This window comes from Lagopus muta, chromosome 6 (assembly GCF_023343835.1).
Source record: "Lagopus muta isolate bLagMut1 chromosome 6, bLagMut1 primary, whole genome shotgun sequence".
In the NCBI taxonomy this organism is placed as follows: domain Eukaryota; kingdom Metazoa; phylum Chordata; class Aves; order Galliformes; family Phasianidae; genus Lagopus; species Lagopus muta.
The window spans coordinates 8,033,182-8,051,203 of record NC_064438.1 but is presented as its reverse complement, the minus strand read 5'-3'; the positions used below and the strand labels follow the sequence as shown (position 1 = coordinate 8,051,203).

General features: G+C 42.2%; 1 protein-coding gene across 11 annotated transcripts in view; it reads left to right on the top strand.

The window, feature by feature from the left end:
• Positions 1–1,016: 1,016 nt before the first annotated feature.
• The window catches only part of MICAL2 (microtubule associated monooxygenase, calponin and LIM domain containing 2), a 118,815-nt gene continuing 101,809 nt past the window's right edge, over positions 1,017–18,022 (top strand). For 3 of the 11 annotated variants that reach the window (XM_048948790.1, XM_048948791.1, XM_048948784.1), the window contains exon 1: positions 1,150–1,333. The gene's annotated coding sequence lies outside the window, so the exon portion shown is untranslated. The other 8 variants (XM_048948785.1, XM_048948795.1, XM_048948794.1 and 5 more) reach the window with 6 other exon arrangements.

Below are 18,022 nucleotides of genomic sequence, written 5' to 3'. Positions count from 1 at the left end.
GCCAGATAAACATACTGCAACTCAAAAGTTAATGACCGAATAAAAGCTAAGTTCAGCCAAGCAAGACTCATGAAGCTAGAAGACAAATTTCAACCCAAATGAGAGAAGTTTTGTTGTGCAAAGTACCCTGATGCTGACAAATGATTTCACAGGGTTGGCTAAATGCTCAGCTCCTTACAGACTGCGCGTCACCAGGCTGTGTGTGGATGAGCAGGGCCACTGCTTCTCTGAGTGTTTTCTCCCTATGTTCTCCCAGGCTCAGGGAAAGCAAATGTGAAATAGGTCAGGCAGCTCCTACCGTGAGAGCCAAGTGTCCTGCTCCTGCAGGCACCTCCCAAGTCACTCAGGGTAGGTGGCTGTGAGGCACATGTCAAAGCATTTCTGGGTGCTGTCAGTTACCTACAAGGAACTGTATGGTCCGCTGAGGTTTTTTATCAAACGTTCAGATATGTGCTTTGCCTGCAGAGCATTTCCCCTTCTTGCTGCATCACGTGAAGTGACTCCTACTCGTTTCTGGATTCTTTCTTTTTTGTGAAACCTCACTTCCACATTAGCAAGATGGTTGTGTTGATCAAAGTCAAGCAAGTGTAGCACAAGTAGCATTAGCTCTATTCTGACCTTTGTTTCTAGTAGTTTTCCATGTACTCGTACGTTAAATCTTTCTGATATATGACAAGCCTTCAGCTTCCTCAAATACCGAATCTAAACAAAGAAAAGTCATTTCTGAGTTCCCCATTTCACGCTCCGCCGGACGCAGCGACGGCCTCCCACTTCCCCAGTTCACAGGTGCCGCCTTCACGACGGTCCGCACGTGGTGCGGGAAGGAGGAAAGGAGGAAAGACCTCTCGAGCTGAACGCGGATCCCGACCCGAGCCCGCAGGTGGGCTCCCGAGCGGCCCGGGCCCGCGAAGCCGCGAGGGGGCGCGGCCAAAGCTCCCACTGCGCACGGCGGGTCCATGCACCTTGCTGGAGGCGCGGGGCGCCCGGCGCGGTTCGCACGGGGTTGGGGCTACCGGCCCGCCTCCGCCCGCCCCGGCCCCGCCCCGGCCTCAGCCGAGCCGTGCCGAGCCGTGCCGCGCGGCGGGCAGCGTGCGGAGCGGCGTCTCTACTGGCGGTAGGGTCACGCTGCGGGCGGAGCAGGTGCGGAGGGGCTGGGTTGTCGGGTGGCGTTGGCAGCTCCTGGGACCGTGCCGTGCCGTGCCGTGCCAGGGTGCGGGAGGTTGCCGGTCGGCTGCTGGTTGGGCGGCTGAGCGCGGTGCCAGGCGGGGCAGCTCTGGGGCTCTCGCGCTCGGTCGGAGGGAGACGCAGAAGAAGGAAAACTGGTGGTGTCTTCGTAAGTATGCCGCGATTAAGGCAGGAAAACGCTTTCCGAACGTGTTGCGGCGCTGAAGTGGGCTATTAGTTTGGACGTGTCCTGGTGAGTGTACTAATGAGCGTAACAACACCCCTCCCTGCGCACCTTCTGGTTTAATTGAATATGGCATCTGCTGGGTCTTCGTCTGTGCTTTGAAGTATGCCTTAATCTACGATAGTAATTGTCTTGTGTTCCTTGCTTCATTTTGAATGTGTAAATTCAGCGTGTGATTTGAATTCACGTAGCTGGCCGTAAGTTGGCTTGAGGACTCCTGGTTGCTGGTTTGCTTGCCCCAGGCATATATGTTTGATCCAGTATCAAAAAGTTTTCAGTTCCCTCCTAACTAGCTTATCGGGAAGGATCTGAAGGGCTCTGCTGACTTGAAAAACCGTTTACAATTGGCAACCTTTTTGGTGCTTTCAGCCAAAATGCGATCTGAGCGTGGAATCCAAACTGCATTCTTGCATCTAAAGATGGTCCCTGCAGGTCAGAATTGAGGCGTGCTGGCATAACCAGGAAACTGCATATGAGTGTGGGTGTTTTTTTTTTTGTTTTTTTTTTCCTTTCTTGCTTTTGTGTGTGTGTGTGTGTGTGCATGCCTCAGAGACTCCAACTCTTGTAACAAGGCAAAGTAGCAGTGTGGCTTCATGCTGCCCAGGCCGCACTGGGGTGCAGCTGCCCCCCTCCCCCCTCCCCTCCCCACTGACTCTGCTGTTGGTTTTGAGGAAGTTCTTAATCTGGCACTGTGACTCAGTGTCCTAATCTTTAAAACGGCTTAATAAGACTTGTCACACTTGCCTCCCAGGGATATTAACATGTAATTGATGTTCATGAAGTACTTCATCAGGGAGAAAAGAGGGCATCTTGCTTCCTTCATTTCGCCATTCTATATTGGTTGCTAAATATATTACATGGGTGGAAAACAGATTATCCAATGACCAACTGGCATTCATGTCTCTTATCATATACATGAGCACTTCAAATACGTGTTTGCCCATGCCTGATGACTTTGAAATACTTGTTTTTTTCACTGAATACTACAGGTTTTATTCTTTCTGGAAGACAGGTCATATGGAAGCTCTTTTTTTTTTTTTTTTTCTGCCTATTATAAGGTCAGTAAACGTTTTGAGAATTAAAATTACACTGACTCACTTAACACTCAACACATGGTTGATTCAAGTCTTACTCAGACCAAGTCTTATGTTCAGTCTTGTTTTTTTGTCATGTTTCACTTATTTATCAACTGGAAACATGAACAATAATTTTACCATTCTCTGCTTGAAAGAAGTTGTCTTTAAAACAAGCCCTGTTTTTATCTTTGTACCTTGTATCTTCTTACTTGCTGCCCAGAGCAGTAATTAGCAGCTTTGCTCTCCTGACTTGAATCTCACCCCACCTCCTCCTTATCACTGTTGCCTCCCCCTGGGGCAGATAGCAGTCTGCAGTGGCAGCAGTGCAGTGCTGGGATCACCAGCAACAATTGCTGGGGGACATCAGGATTCTTTAAATCAGCTGCTGTGAGGTGGGCACACCTACTTGTCGCACTGGTGTAATGGTGTTTTTTCAGCTCAAGCCTTGGATTTGGAAATCTTCAGTCCTTTCCCAGAATCTTGATTCCTGCAAGGCTGTGTGCTGGGAGGCTGTTCTGTGACTGGGCTGATTTGCCAGGTATCAGCACGTTCACTCGTGTGTTTCCTTCTATTTTGCCTTTCAGCAAAACATGTTAAGGGGTTAATACCCCTTCATGTTAAGTAAACATATTGAATTAATACCTAATAGGGAAGGCTTTTAAAATGCTGCTTGATGTTGGCAACTGCTGTTTTCTTCTTATGACTTGAAGAAGGAACTGGAAGTGCAGCTTATAATGCATAGTGAAGGCATGAAGTTCCAACAGAAAACTGAAGGATGCCACATTCAAATTCTTCTTCCCCTGTGGTCTGCAGCAAGCGGCCTGACTTTTCCTGCCTTGCCTGTAAATGTGGGCAAATCCATCAGTGGCTCTGTAAATGTTTTAAAAAAAAAAAAAGAAAAGAAAAAGGAAGAAAGAAAAAGAAATACTCTGTTCTTAATTTTGCATTTCCTTTCTTTGTTGCCTTATTGTTAACCTGAAGATGTAGAGCAGTATGAAATGTCTGATATTATGGTGGTATTTTGAATTAAATTTTAGGTATTAGGTATTTGGAATTAAAATTTTATGTTGCCCGTGTCTCATGAGAAATGTGGAGATGAGAGCCCTTCTTTTTGGGTGCAGGAAGCCATAAATGAGAGGTGAAGCACGTTCGCTGAGAAAGCAGCTAGCAATCAACTCTTTCACCTCTTTTAACACGTACCTTGTATCTGCTCCAGCTGTCTCACTGCTCTGGTATTTTATAATTAGTATCTTGAAAACTCAAGGGAAAACTTTGAAATGCTACGTATTTCCCACTGGGACTCTTCCACGTGGCTGTAACATTTGTTGTGAGACCTTGGTAACGTGTGTCTGTTCCTCAGCTGGGTTGGATTCTCCTGGTGTCAGCAGGAAATCTGGCTTTCTACTGGAAGAGACCATACTTCTTAGGAGCATGGTGTGTTTTGATTCCCTTGAAATGAAGTTGATGTTAGGTGACTGAAATTGAGATCTGCCTTCCTATGTGGCGCTTCTGTTATTTCAGCTTGCTCTCGTGTTGTGTCCATAGTCAGCGAGTTACAGGATGGCTGAGGATGGCTTTGTGTGTCTGTACAGGCAGCCTGGCATGCTTGTATATGTATAATACATAGGTACTTGTAAAATATACACTTACAGTGTGCACTTTGTACAAGAGCAAATTGTTTTGCTATACCTTTTCAAGTTCTTTTTGTTTGAAGAGTCCTTGTGTACTTGCCATAAATTTGGAAAATGCAGCCTCTGCTCTGTGTCTGGCAGCCAGGCTGCCAAGGAGGGGGGGGGGAGGCATGCTGTTTGGCTTGCTTGTCACCAGGACTGGTTTTAGAGGTGTTTATGCTGACAGATTGACTCCTTCAGAAGTGGTATTAGTAGTTCAGGGTATTCCAGCACCAGAGGCTAGACTGTTTCCAGAAAATAGAGATATTCTAAATTAAGGCCATTAAGTGTCCACTGATTCAATGACTGCAGATACACAGTTAATATTGTATTGTGACACATTCTGGAAATGGCTGGGTTTATTTTTGACATGGAGAAGATGACTAAGAATAACTCTTTCATCTATGCATACTTGCAAGTGAAAACTTCCCCAAAATGATCTTTAGTCATGTTTATACTCTTAGGTCCATGAAAGGAGAAAAACTGACTTAGGCTTAAGTCTGAGAAATGTGTGCTATCAGAATGATTTCCTGCTCCAGATGACTGTTCAGTGAATTTTGGTTTTATTTGGGAAGCTTTTTTCTTTTCCCCTCCAAATGTTTGGGGGCAATCTAACATGTGTGATGAGGGGTGTGGTGAAGAAGCACAGGTCCTTGTCAGGAGAGGCAGATGCTACCCCAGCACAAATTCTGATAGATGCTATTGTCCTTGCTTATCTCCTCAGTTTCTAATTGTGTTAATCTCAGTGTCCCAGAAACTCAGATTTAACTAGGAAATGTAACTTCAGAAAAGTTGCTGGATGAAACTCCAGTTAAGTTCAGAGTTTCCTGTACTTGTGTTTGTTTCTTGTTGCTCTTTCCATCTTAGAGCTGTGATGTAAGACCTTCTGAAGGGGGAACAATTCTGAAGACAGCCCATGGCTTCAGTCCTCACCTGCCTGGCTCTTTGTGGGCACCTTGCTACGTTTTGTTAATTGGTGGCCAAAGACTTGCTGCTTGGGACTCTTTAGGCAGATGGTTTATCAAATTGTGTGTTGGGAATGTGTCAACTAGATTTACCTCTTTGTTCTTGTCTCTGGTATCTGCATTGGTGTGGACAAACAAAGCCAGTGGTTTCTTTACTTGCTACATTCAGCCAAGTGGATGCTACCGGTTTAGATTTTAAAATGACTGTAAATGCATGTTATGGATTTTTGGCTTCTTAAATAGTAGGTTCTTTGGATCCTTTAGTCCACAGTAAACCCTTCTCAGACCTTTTAAGCTTATAGCTTATTGCCCATGAAGACTGCAGTAATGCCTAAGGGGGTGTTAGAGTTTATCTTTCTGTGTAACTGACGTAGTCAAGGATAAAAATAGAATTTCCAAAGCCATCTGAATTTTTTTTGTTGGGAATATGTGGGTATGTTTTCAACTAACTTTAAATAGTCTTACTGTAATTCAGTCTTGTACCCATAAAATTTGCACGAGGGAAGACTGTTTTAATAGCGTGTCTTTTGAAAAACTGAGTACACCAAAATGCTATTTAGTTTAGATAAGGTATTTTGCTGTCCTGAATATTATCTGAATAGTCAACTCCAAAGGCTTTTAAATCTTTGACATGTTTTCCCGGTCTATTGTCTGCAAATCAAACATGAAGATGTCCAGCAACAAATTAATAAAAAGCAAAGCAGAAGCTGAAGCAGGAGATGCCTCTTTCTCCCATGTCTCTGAGAAGACTTGGGTTTGGCACATAATGTAATTCTTATTTGCATTCAATTGGCTGAGTGTGTGTCACAGTAACTATAATCTGTGCTATTGGCTGAGGTGAGTCCCATCTGCTAGAGTCGTTAGGGATGTGCAGTGCCCTAGGCCTCTGCACCTGTGCACACGAGTGGATTTAGAGGAACAAGCACAGTCTCTGAAGACAGCTGCTAAAAGCAAGGGAGGAGTTCAAGATGCAGCACAGAGTTCTCAGCTGACGCTTTTTCAATCTGAGAAAACCCTCTCATTAAACATTACCTTTACTGGAGTTTAAAGATAGTAAGTAGTTTTTGTTTTCTGCTTTCTTATGAGATCAGCTTTCTTTTGTAAAGAGTCATCTGTTGTACACGTTCATTACCATCAAGCTTTTCATTATGAATTTTCTTCATGCTGTGTCACTCTGTACTGAGCTGGGGAATAATTTTAAGTTGTAGTCTGAACTGATTAGTAGAAGATTCAGGGTTTGTTCTTCAGGAAGTGCTTGGACTTGGCTTCATGGCATGTGCTAATATTTTTAACAATATATTTGTTCATGTCACTTCACCTCATCTGTCAGTCCAGCATAGTATATACCTGTACACTTGAATCCTCTCTGAGTTTCACCTGTTAGAGGTTTTAAAGGAGGGACCATCCCTAGAAGAGAACTTACTTCTCCAGGCCTTGTTTCCCTCCTAGCTTGGCTAAAGGAGCTGCTGATGGAGGGTGATGTTTTGGTTTGCATAGTTCATATGATTCGGTTCTCTCCGAGATTCAAATTCAAAGTCTTCAGCCCAGTATTTGGTTTTCCCTTTACACTGAGTACTATGAATACCAATGATTGTCATCTGTGCTGTATTGCTGTAACTTCAGAAAATTGCTTAGATAATTGCACAGCTGTAGAAACAGCAGAATACTGAAGTCTGGAGATATTTGTCAGATGTCATGGTTGTACTTTGTAAGATGAATGCAGAACCTAAGTTCCTTCCCTTTCTATCTGTAGAGTCTTAAATAACAGCTGACACTCCTCTATATGGTATGTGTATTCAGAGCATGAATGTGGTTGAGTGAATATCAGAAATGTGCACATTTAAGGCTTGAAACAAGCTCCATAAACATGAGCTATTTGTGCATACTCAGAACCAAAGTTAGTGTATGTAACCAAATACCTCTTGTCGTAATTGCTCTCTGAAACACTGCCCTTGCCCCAAGTCAACATTAGGTGTCCTAGCAAATGCATTAGGAGGAATAAGGCTTGTATTTGGGACTCAGTAAGTTCTCACAGCAAACCTGTTAAGACAAAAGAAACGTCTTTCTGTTGTTGCAGTGGGGGTATATAAGAGAGACGAGAAGGATTAGGGTGGTTGACTTTATTTCCTGGAAATGAATAGCATACGTTTTTCAGTGCATAAAACGGATATTACTCAGTTTCTGATGGGCTTCCTTGTAAAAGTGTCTTGAAGCGGGGATTGGCTTAAATCTGTTGCTCGCGTTCTTGACGTGCAGTATTATGTGAAACTATCTCGTCACAGAGGCATGCAGTGTGCCGTGATGTATAAATAACCCTGTGTGTCAAAGGTAATTTTAGACAATGTGCCAAATATTTAATGAAGTGCTGGGTCTCGTCCTGGCTATCTGGTATATATTTGGGAGTAGGTATCTGAGTTGAACTGCGGCAGAGGGGTGATGAGTAATGTAATACTCTCCGACATATGCTGCTGAGCTACTTCATACCGTACAGTAAGACAGCCAGCGCTGCAGGTCAGCTGCATCTTATTTGTGACTGATACCTAGATAAGTGGACAGACAAATAGGTTAATACTCGCTAGGCCTACCTGCCTTGGTGCATGCTGAGGAAAAAAGAATTGCCTTTTGTATTTTTTAGTGGTGTTTTAATGAATGTTTTGCATCTGAATTGTGAAGATAAATATGGAGTAGCATGCAGAGGAGGATGGCTTTGCTCCTTCAGGAGCACCGCTTTCCCACGAGGGGAAAACTCAGTGGGATGCTGACTGCAGGCAGTTCAGTACGTTGTCCTTCCATGCAGAGTTAAGGTGTCCTGGGGCTGATGGCAGTCCTTAGAGAAAAGTGGTTTGGGGAGGTGCACCAAGAGCTTGCCACAGGCCTGGATGTGGGCAGCAATGGAGGATATGTGCCCTCTGCTTGGAGCAGTTGCTTCTTTTTAGGTTTACTCCTGGTCTGGGGCTGAAACTCCACAAATGGGAATTTTCTTCTGTGTTTATGGTAGGAAGGAGATCCACAGGGTTTTTAGCATACACTTACTTAGACAAAAATGCAAAGTGCAGGGTTATTTTCTTTCCATATTCGTTTTTACTGAGGAAGGAGTTGTGAATACATGTGTATAGAGCGTCCAACAAAGTTTTTCATGATAAATACAGAAGTTTTGTTATATTTTAATGCTTTCATTATGCATGTATTTAGATATACACCACTGAACAAGCTTACAGCTGCTCCTTTAGCTACTATTAGACTTAATGAATGAGTTGATGTTATTAGTAACTGGTGTAGAAGCATCTTCAGTCTCAGTTATGGTATCAAAATAGTGGTCTCCCATTTGCTGTGTTCTTTATGCATTAATACAAAACCAAAGGAATTACACAGCTATCTCAGAGCAAGGTGAGACACTTCTATGTGTTGTTATGTAAGTGGAGTCCAAGGTTCAACCTGAGAGCTAAGCACACAGGTACTTAGTGCTGTTTCACAGTTTCTTGACTCAGCTTTTTCTAATGGAGTGCTTGTATGCATCCTTCAGACAGTCAGGTGAAACAGGTAGCTTTACAAAGTAATATCAGTATGAATCTCTCTTTTTCTTGATAGGTAGGTTTAGTGGGTTTTTTGGGAAGTAAGACGTTCAGTAGGACATGACTGACCTAGACTTTAATGGAATACTTGTGCTTAAGGTGTTCTGGTTCATTTGAAATCTCCGACTAATATAACTACAAATATTGTTTTCTGGAAAATAGCTGTATAATTATTTAGGTATCACTTTTAGTTGACTGATTTCTACTGTAAATAAAGGAATGCTGTATATAGTGTAGCAGGTTTGCATTTCCATACAAGAAGTAAACGTTGATCTATGACAGATTGAGAGCGGGAGTAACTGCTTTCCATATTTGTTGGCTCTACTGCAGTAACATACAGATAAGCAAAAAACAGGAAGGCTTTCCTTGTCTATCCACCTAACTGGTTGTTCTGTAGCCAATATGCAAAACATATTGACCTGTAGCCCCATTAGCCCTGTGCAAAATGTATTGAAAATATGCCTGAGAGAGAAGTTCCAGTAATTCTCTCTGCAAGGTAGAGTGTAAGCAAACCCACGTTGCTACTTTCTCTAACTTTCTTGCTAGGTGTCAACAGGCATTGTGGTTGCCTTCAATGCTTTTGAAGAGTTGAGGGAAATCTTTGTTGTATTTATTTTTAATGACTGTTTCTTTATCGAAGAGGTTACATCTTCTCAGAAGTACCTCTTACTTTTAATCCAGTTGTTCAGTATCTTGTGGGGATATTATGCCAGAAGAAGGGCTGAAATGAATGTGTTGGGGTTGGGCTTTTTGTTTTGTTGTTCACTTGTTTTAAATTTTGAAGAGGGAAGTGCAGGTGAGCAGTGGTTTCTTCCTTTGGCTGATGATTCCGTGGTGATTTTTAAAGACTTCCTCTCTCCTGGGGGAAGCTGTCCAGAAGGGAGAGAGCTTCTCTCTTTTCTGCCAGGAATAGGCAATTTAAAGTGGAATCTACTCAGTGGTTCTGGACCTAGTCATTAGAAACCGGTATTGACAATAGACATATTATCCCCTCATAACTAGAATTAAGCAGAAAAGACAAGATTTACATTAAGTGTTTGCTTATCTTACAGGACCGTATTCACATGCGTAGTCTGTCAAGTGCATCTGCAGTCACTGTTGTGTTTTTAGGAATAGAATCCTAATTTTCACTATTTTTCACCTGACATATTTTAAACTTGTATAGAATCTTCCAAGTCATTATCCTGTATTAGAAGTTGACATCTTGTGACGTCGTAGCTTTTTTTCCCATTAGGGTTTTTTAAACTTCATTTTCAACGTGTAGATAACTTACTTTGCTGTGTATTTGGGGGTGAGATAAGAAGTGACCCTTAATTTCACATTGGTGGTTGAGTAGTGATGTACCTGAATACAAGCTTAGTCATATGCTGTGATGCTGATGAGTTTCGCTTGGCACACCCCAGCAGGTACAGGCCCTGCCCTATTTTCAGCAGAGCCATCTTCTCTGTGGTGCAATTGTAGATGACTGGATTTGTTTTACAGCAGTGGCAGTGTAATGATAACCTTGCCAATGCTGAGGGGAGGTGGAAACATCTGACCTTTCTGCTTGTATAGCACATTTAAAAATTTCACTGGAGATACTTTGACCTGAAGGGTTTTGGTCAGTGTCACTTAAAGTAACTGCAGTGAGGCTTCTGTAAGAAGGTGTCTAAGTGGTGGTGAGACTTGAGTCCAAGATTCTTTTTTTCTGAAAAAACTTTGTTTTTCTAGTTCTTTCTGTTTTTCACCTTTAGTCATTTATCTTCCCATTCTTATATTCTATATATTCCTGTCACTTCTGATTAAAATGTTCAGCTTTATGCCATGAGATGCACTGGTGGGCAGTCTTGTAGCTATTAGAAGAGTAAAATGTTTGCAGAAGCATGGTTGAATTCATTTGGGAACTTGCAGTAGTTGTATTGGTACCTATTGCTAACAAAGTGGGTTCTGTGTCCTGGGGACCAGAAAAATACTGAGTTGTTGTGCCTCTTAAGGCAGGAATTATCTGTGTCTATAAGGTCACAGCAGTCAGTCACAGGCTGAAGGACTCTGCTATAAAGGTAGCACCTGGGAGCACAGCACATTTTCTTTGTGTTTTCTGGCATTTTGCAGATCCAGAGAAATAAAGACAGGGTAGTAGTGGCTATGCTGAAGGACCTTGGTGATGTTCCCTGGCCCTGCCTGTTGAGTATGCGCTGTAAAGCAGATTGACTGGTTCTCCAGTCTGACCTTTTAACCTGCTGATGATGATCAGGGCTTTGCTGGAGTGCTGTGAGAAATGGTGGTTCTGAAGTAGCCCAGCCAGGTCTGCCAAGAAGTAAATGAAGAATCAGGTGAGTGTGGCTGCACCAGTGGCCAGAGGATGACTGCCAGGGGACTGCACAGACCCCTCAACTTCTGGTTTTAGAGGAAGGGGCTTTTTGCCTGTAATGTGTACAGACCTGTTTAGAATACAGCCTTGTCTGAAATTACCAAGTTGAGCTTTTCATGTGTTGCTGTATGCTTCCTGCCGAGATGCCTGGAAGAAATATGTTCTTTAACAGTGGATTCAAAATTAACTGATACTGTGGATATTAAGCCAATGACCTGCTGCCTCCTGCATGCTTTTTCCCCAGCAATCTCAGAACAGCTTTATATATTCAAAATAGGATTTCATGTGCTTGTCCTGTGGGCAACAACAGAAGAGACTGTAATGACCATTCAGGTAACTCAGCATCTGTCAATTTTTTGCAGTTTTCTTCAGTTTCCTTCTTTTATGCAAACATTTGGCATTTTTAGCTTAATTTTCCACTGAAACCAAGCGCTGAGAAATCCTATCATGCCAATTACAAACAACTAGGAATACACTGTTCTGGCCCTGGAGTGCTCATACTGCTCCCTTGGACAGTGTGTTGGTCACATCCAGGAGTGGTGGTTAGCAACAGGCAGGGATGTGAGCTGAACTGCACGTGGTGGGCTGAGGAACGCAGATACGCCACAGTATGGAATACAACACATGACTGTCCTGAAGGGCTCTATGTCAGCAGTGGCAGCAGGAACCCTGGAATACACACTCACAAACACGGTCCCTGTAAAATATCCTTGGGTGTGTGTGCATGTAGTTTTAAATGTGGCAGTTTAAAGTAGCAGGTTAATCTTGCTAGAAAGGAGCCTGTTTCCCCTTGATGCAGACGGCAGTATGTCTGATGAATCTTGTTTGAAAGGAACTCCCTGAAGTTTGATAGCATCAATGAAGAAGTTGGGCTCAGTCTGGCTTTGATAGAAATATCAGGTCTGAAAACCCTCTCAACCTGCCTAGCTGTCAGAAGCACTACCAAAGACATACTAATGTTCTAAGCCTTTGCTGTGATAATCTATACTGTGCACAGAGGAGATTCTGAACTATTTGAACTTAATGATTTTCGTGTTGACCTGCACTGGGCAGCAATGTGAGCAGGGGTGAAAACTCCCAAGTTGTATCTTAATGAAATGGACTGATTCTGTGATTGTTGCAGTCACTTCCTGGCTCCTTTTCCCAAGAGCTTCTGATTTAGAAATGTATTATGAAAGTCAGCTCCTATGCAAGCTTTTCCAGGCTACTTTGCTTTTCAATTCCACCCTTCCTCCCCCCGATCACATTGGTTGGAGAGCTTTTGTTTAGGTTATGTGCCTAGTGCAATATACATGCAAAAGCAAGCACTGTTCCTTGAATATTTGGCTTTTAGAGCTCATAAAGTTCCCTTTAAATGCGTTCCGTACTTCCTCTCCAGATAATTTCATTTAAGGTTTAGTTGGTATGTTGACTTGCTTTTTGAAAGGGTGGGGGGAGAGGGTGGCTCATACTGTGCTTTGGATACTATATCCATTCGGACCTATTGTGCCAACTGTCCAAAAGTTTTGATGTGTGCTTTTTTCTTCCCCTCCCTCCATGCAGTAAATGCACAATACCCAAATCCAAACTGTGCTCACGTGCTTGTGGGTGCAGCGTGTACTGAAGAACCTGTTTTTAACATCAGCTCAAAATTGAAAGGGGAAGTGTTGTATTTTTATGTTCGTAATGGGTCAGCTCTTACTGAAGGAAGGTATCATTGCTTTTCTTTGCTTTCTGCTGTTTATCACTTGCTTGTTCTCTTTGGTAATCCAAGTAGCTGTGCCAAACTGTTTGAAACAAAATATTTTTTCTTTTTTAATAAGTCCAAGCTGGAAAGTAAAACCAAGGAACAAAAAGTGACCCACTTTAAAATTATCTTTCTTTTTTTTTTTTTCCTTCTCTCCACACAGTAATGCATTACAAATGTGAAATGTAGTAAATGTAGTTTATGGATATTTCTATCAATGTAAGTAATTTCTGTAGCAGAGTAGTGGTGAGTGGTGTCACGTAGGGGTCCTTTGGTTGCACATTCCTAGCCAGCATCCATCCCTGTGCTGTTGCAACAGAATTTGGTCTGTTCCAAATATGGATACTCTTTTGTCTGTGGCCGTCCATCACCAGCCACCTCTGTGCTGATGTTCAGAGCTCAGACTCAGTGCAGCAATGGCAGAGCCACGAGCCAAGCACGTATCATTGCAGTGTATGCAGGCAGGTTCTATGCTGTTCTCCTGGATTTGTGAACACTTGGAGCCCTGGGTAGTGATACCCAAGAATGTTGCTTTTTAAAGATGCTGCAACAAAGCCCATGCTGCTATTTTGTGCATCATGGATTTTTCTGCAGCAGAGATGAATAATGTTTCTCTAATTCTTGAAATCTTTTTTTTTTCTTGCACTTTGTTTTTCTTCATTTTTTGGGAGGGTATTGCTGAGAGAGGGTAGAAATTGTGCTGCACGTTTTCTTCCAAAAATATTGCTTCTACTTTCTGAAGCAATCTCTCTTCTAATCTATTCTGGTAAAGCTTAAAAGGACAAAAAAGGAAAGCAGTTTTAAAGCTATTCAAGTAACTTTTCTTTTTTGTTTTCTTACGTAAATGTTCCCTAGAGCATAGTTTGGTGTCTTAACCTAAATTTTCTGGTTTTCCACCACCTTCTGGCTGACTTCTCTAAGATCCTCTTCGCAGTTTCCCAGTGTCGTTCAGTGGCTGGTTTTTGGTGTTGAGCTGACAGTTCTGTAGCCAAGGAACATCTCCAACTTGGAAATACTTTTTGTTGTTTTTTTTTCTTTCTTTAACTTATTCGTGGTTCCTATGGATTCTGGAGCAACTGCTAATATCAATATATGATATCATCATCAATATGATGAGCCACAGGAAGTACTGCATGCTAACATGCATTTAAAAATTATAACAATTGAACATGATTCCCAAAAGTACACATATAAACACATGAAAATACTGCTCAAAATGTTTTATTTCTATGATGATCAGTAGTGCCACACTGTCTTTGTTTTCAGTAGGTTAATCCTGGTTATTGATCTGAAAGTCTGATGCCTGCAGATGAAGGCTGCTCAGCCAAATGAGTTACTGTGGCATGGAGCAGTTGGTGTCCTGAGGCTCTTGTGTGCTGTTTCATTCCCCTGTTCAGTTCCTGGATAATTGCTGCTGCCCCAGTAATAAGAGAGAAACCACAACCTGCAATGTGCTCCTGAAAGCTTTGGTCTTGAATTCTGTGACAGTTAACATCCCTGCTGTTCTTTTTCCTCCTTTTCCTAAGATGCACCCAGGGCAATTTGCTTCAGCATGGCCTTTGTTCATGGTTTTCCTTAAAAAGAGGAAAAGAAACATTAGTTTTCTTTTTTAGACCAATCCTGCAGGAAAAAAGTCCATCAGTTTCATTTTGGTATCTGCTGTTGTCTGTCTCTCACTGAGTGGCACATTCCGGTCTCTCCAATTGATGGCTTGGAGCAGTTAGGCTTGAGCAGCAGCAGCAGTGCCCATTGCTTTTCTCTGCCCTCTGCCTGAGTTGTGACTGGCTGCAGGAAAGGGTTAGCCATGCTGGGTGTGGGCTCCCACTGCAGACAGCAGTAAGATGTAAAGGCTGGTTGGCCCCTTTACCCTGCACTCTTTGATGGGGAGAAGTGCTGTGCCAGCACGTCCTCGAGCACTGCTGAGCTCGGCTCTGCTGTGAGAGCTCTGTGCCCATCTCGTTGTCCTGTCCTGCATTATCCCTGTTCTCAAAGTGACATGAACTGACAGTATTTCCGTAACTGCTGACTGAGAGTCTGCTTTTTCCTGGTTTGTGCATTTGTTCTTCTTTCATGGTGTACTTACTTCCATAATTATGTCTCCTTGCATACAAAGGGAAGGCTGTACTAGAGAAAGTGCTGCTGCCAAATGTGGCTCAATTGTGTTGGTATAGCTACATCCATATGACTGCTTTCTGACTAGCTGACTAGTTCTGTCAGATAGTGAGTTTGTTCCCTTTGTATGATTCTCAGGGACAGTTTTTCTTGTGACCTGAGGAGGATGCGGGGCTGCGATGGGAGTGTGATGTGGACCCTGGCAGCTGTGTGATGCGGGTGGTGTGGGGACTGATGTAGTGTTGGTAGCTCAATGGAAAATGGAGTATTAATCACTGCCTGAGATTGTCAGACTCCTGTCCAAACATCCTACTGAAAGTGGGCAATATTGTACTGATAAACCCACCAGCCCACTGCCTGTTCTGTGATAAGTTGCTGTACCTCAGCTGTTCAGAGTACAAGCTTGAAATTTTTATTGTTGTAGTATCAAAGAGAAAGGCAGGACTTGCAAAGAGCTTAAAGTTTGTCTGTTTAACAGTTTTCACTGATGGCTTTTTCATAACATCAGTTATGACATCAGTTTTCATAACTTAAATAATGGACACCTTTTCTTAAGAGGTGCACTTAGTTGCTGGATGATGTTAAATTCTTTATGCTGTACATTTTTCCTCTTGTGCTCCCAACCTAGGAGAAATATAAGCATAAGCTGTCTACTGTTGTTTATACTGTGTTTCTAATTTATTACAGCAGAGCTGAGAAATGTTCTTTCTTACAATTAGTCTAAGCAGGAGTTAGGTTTTATTATCTTGTTTACATATAACATTAGCCCCCCCTAAAGCATGAGGCTTAATCATTTAAAGTTGGCTTTGAAGATGTTTACTATATGGAAACTTGGGACCTTTTAATAGAGCCTTTAGCACCCTTGCTAGAAATAATAGGTTTTAAATACTTAACTGTAAGCTGCATTCTTTAAACAAACAAAAGACCAGGACAAAACCCCAAAACCCTCAAGTTGAATACTTCTTTGTTTAACTGTCTAGAGAGCTCATGAAGTAGTGTGTGGCCCTTATGTGTGCATTAATATTGGCCAATTAAATTATAAATTCCCTGAAATTTACATTCATCCTAACACAATTTTCTATTATTCTTAAAATTCCTGTGCTCTTCGTTGCATCTTACAGGAAGCTTGTATGCGTGAAAGAAGGAGGTTATGTGGGAGATGGTAAAAACGAAAGAAAACAAAATCTTGAATGTTACTTTTTTTTTACCTCATTTTTATCCATGAATAATTACTAGACAAATTATCTACCCCATAGATGGCACTTTTGCTTGAAGCAATTCATCCTGCGTATTAGCTCTATTTAGGAAAGCATCATTCTTAGGTAAAGAAACTAAGTCGATGACTTCAGCTGTGTGAAGCGATGCACGTGTCTGGCCCTGGTTTATTGGCCATTTAGGTTCTTTCTGGAATCCAGTACAGGCACATGCATAGTTTGATGCAGAATGATTCATAATGAGAAATCAGTAATAAATTAATGCTAATGATAAATATCGTTGCTGTGAACTTGTTCACGTTTTTCTCTAGTCCATGAGCATGAAAGCTCTAGGGTATGTGGCAAACCCAGCTGGCTGTCAGATGTGGGTTTAATTTATTTCAGCCTGAAGGATCTGTAAAATACCCAGGTGTGCTTGGGTGCTCTCTGCCTGTGCATAAACATGTTTTCATGGGGTTGCTCTTGCTAGATAAGTGCATTCAAGGTTTAATGCATGCCGGTACCAGATTAAAAATAAAATCCTCCCCTAAATGATGTGAGATGCCAGGTTCCACTTTCCTACATCAGTGTGTGGACTATGAGCTATGTCAGATGCACAAGCTCCAGCTATCTGGGTGAATCCAAATTACAAATGCCTCCAGCAAAGAACAGCCCACCATTATGGACCACATCGCTGATTCTCATGGTAATAAGAAGCACTTTTATGTACAAGTTACAATCAGTGTAAAATGAATGATTAACTTCATTGTGCTAACATCACAGAATAATAATTGGGCTAATCACTGGAATCAAAAGTTACAGTTTATGATGGCATAGGTGTTATGATGCCATTTGTTTTTTACGATTCATTCCTCAGAAATGTGTCCGTGTTTCTGATCAGAAGTCTGAGCATGTGCTGCTTACAGGTGCTTGAAAACATATGCATGGCTGTTCATTTGAAATGCTGTGCCTAAGCTTTGCAGAATGAGTCTTGAAGGGTTTTAGTGATAGTCACCAGGCAGGACTTCTTGTGCAGGTGGGGGAATGGTTCTGCTTTATCTGCACCCCACTGTAGCGGGTGCAGGTTCCTGAGCCTCCAACCACGGCATGATGCATGTGGCCCATTGGGCAGCATCTTGGGCTTTGTCCGTGCCAGCACAAAGTTTGCATGAATGCAGACTTGCAAGCTGCTGGCTCTAGGGACTCATCTCACTTTACTGTCAGTGTCTTAGCGTATGCCTCCTGTAAAACCAGAAACTGCAGACCAGCAGCATATAGAAATAAACAGGATTATTTTTAAATTTTCATCTTTAAATTCCAAGGAATGAGAATTTATTTGTGTGACAGATAAAATAAAATTATCTATCTGTAGGATTTTATGTTTCCTTGTTATGTATCTAAAATATTAACTGCAAAGCTGGTGTGCTTGTGTGCATGCTTTCAGCTATATTTTATTATGGGCAGATGTAGCAGGTTAAATCAGCACAGCAGCACTTGTTTGGAAGGCTGCTTGAAACGTCTCGTATGACTTCGGCAAAACAAGCTGATAGCATGTACAGTAACCTTTTAAGTTCATAGGCACAGAATGTCTCAGTAGGAACTGTTTTGAATTCCATACTTGGCCTGAGAAGTTATTTTGCAGGAGTTCTGTGGAAGTCAGCTCTTTATATTAAAAAAAAAAAAACAAAAAAAACCAGAGTAAGAATGTAGCTGTTTAGGAGAGACTGTTGGTGAGGCTTTTTTTCAGGAGTAATTTCTGTTCATTACTGTTTCTGTTAGGGTTGTGCGTCTTAAGAAATGTTTTCTATTTGTCACCAATAGAAAACAACTATTTTAGGCAGATCTACTTTTGTGTTTTTTAACTAGTTTTTAACTCTCTAGCAAAGCAAGAGAGAGCTTCAGCTGTTACCGGACTCATATGATGTCAGTTCGAGGAAAACATGCAGAGAA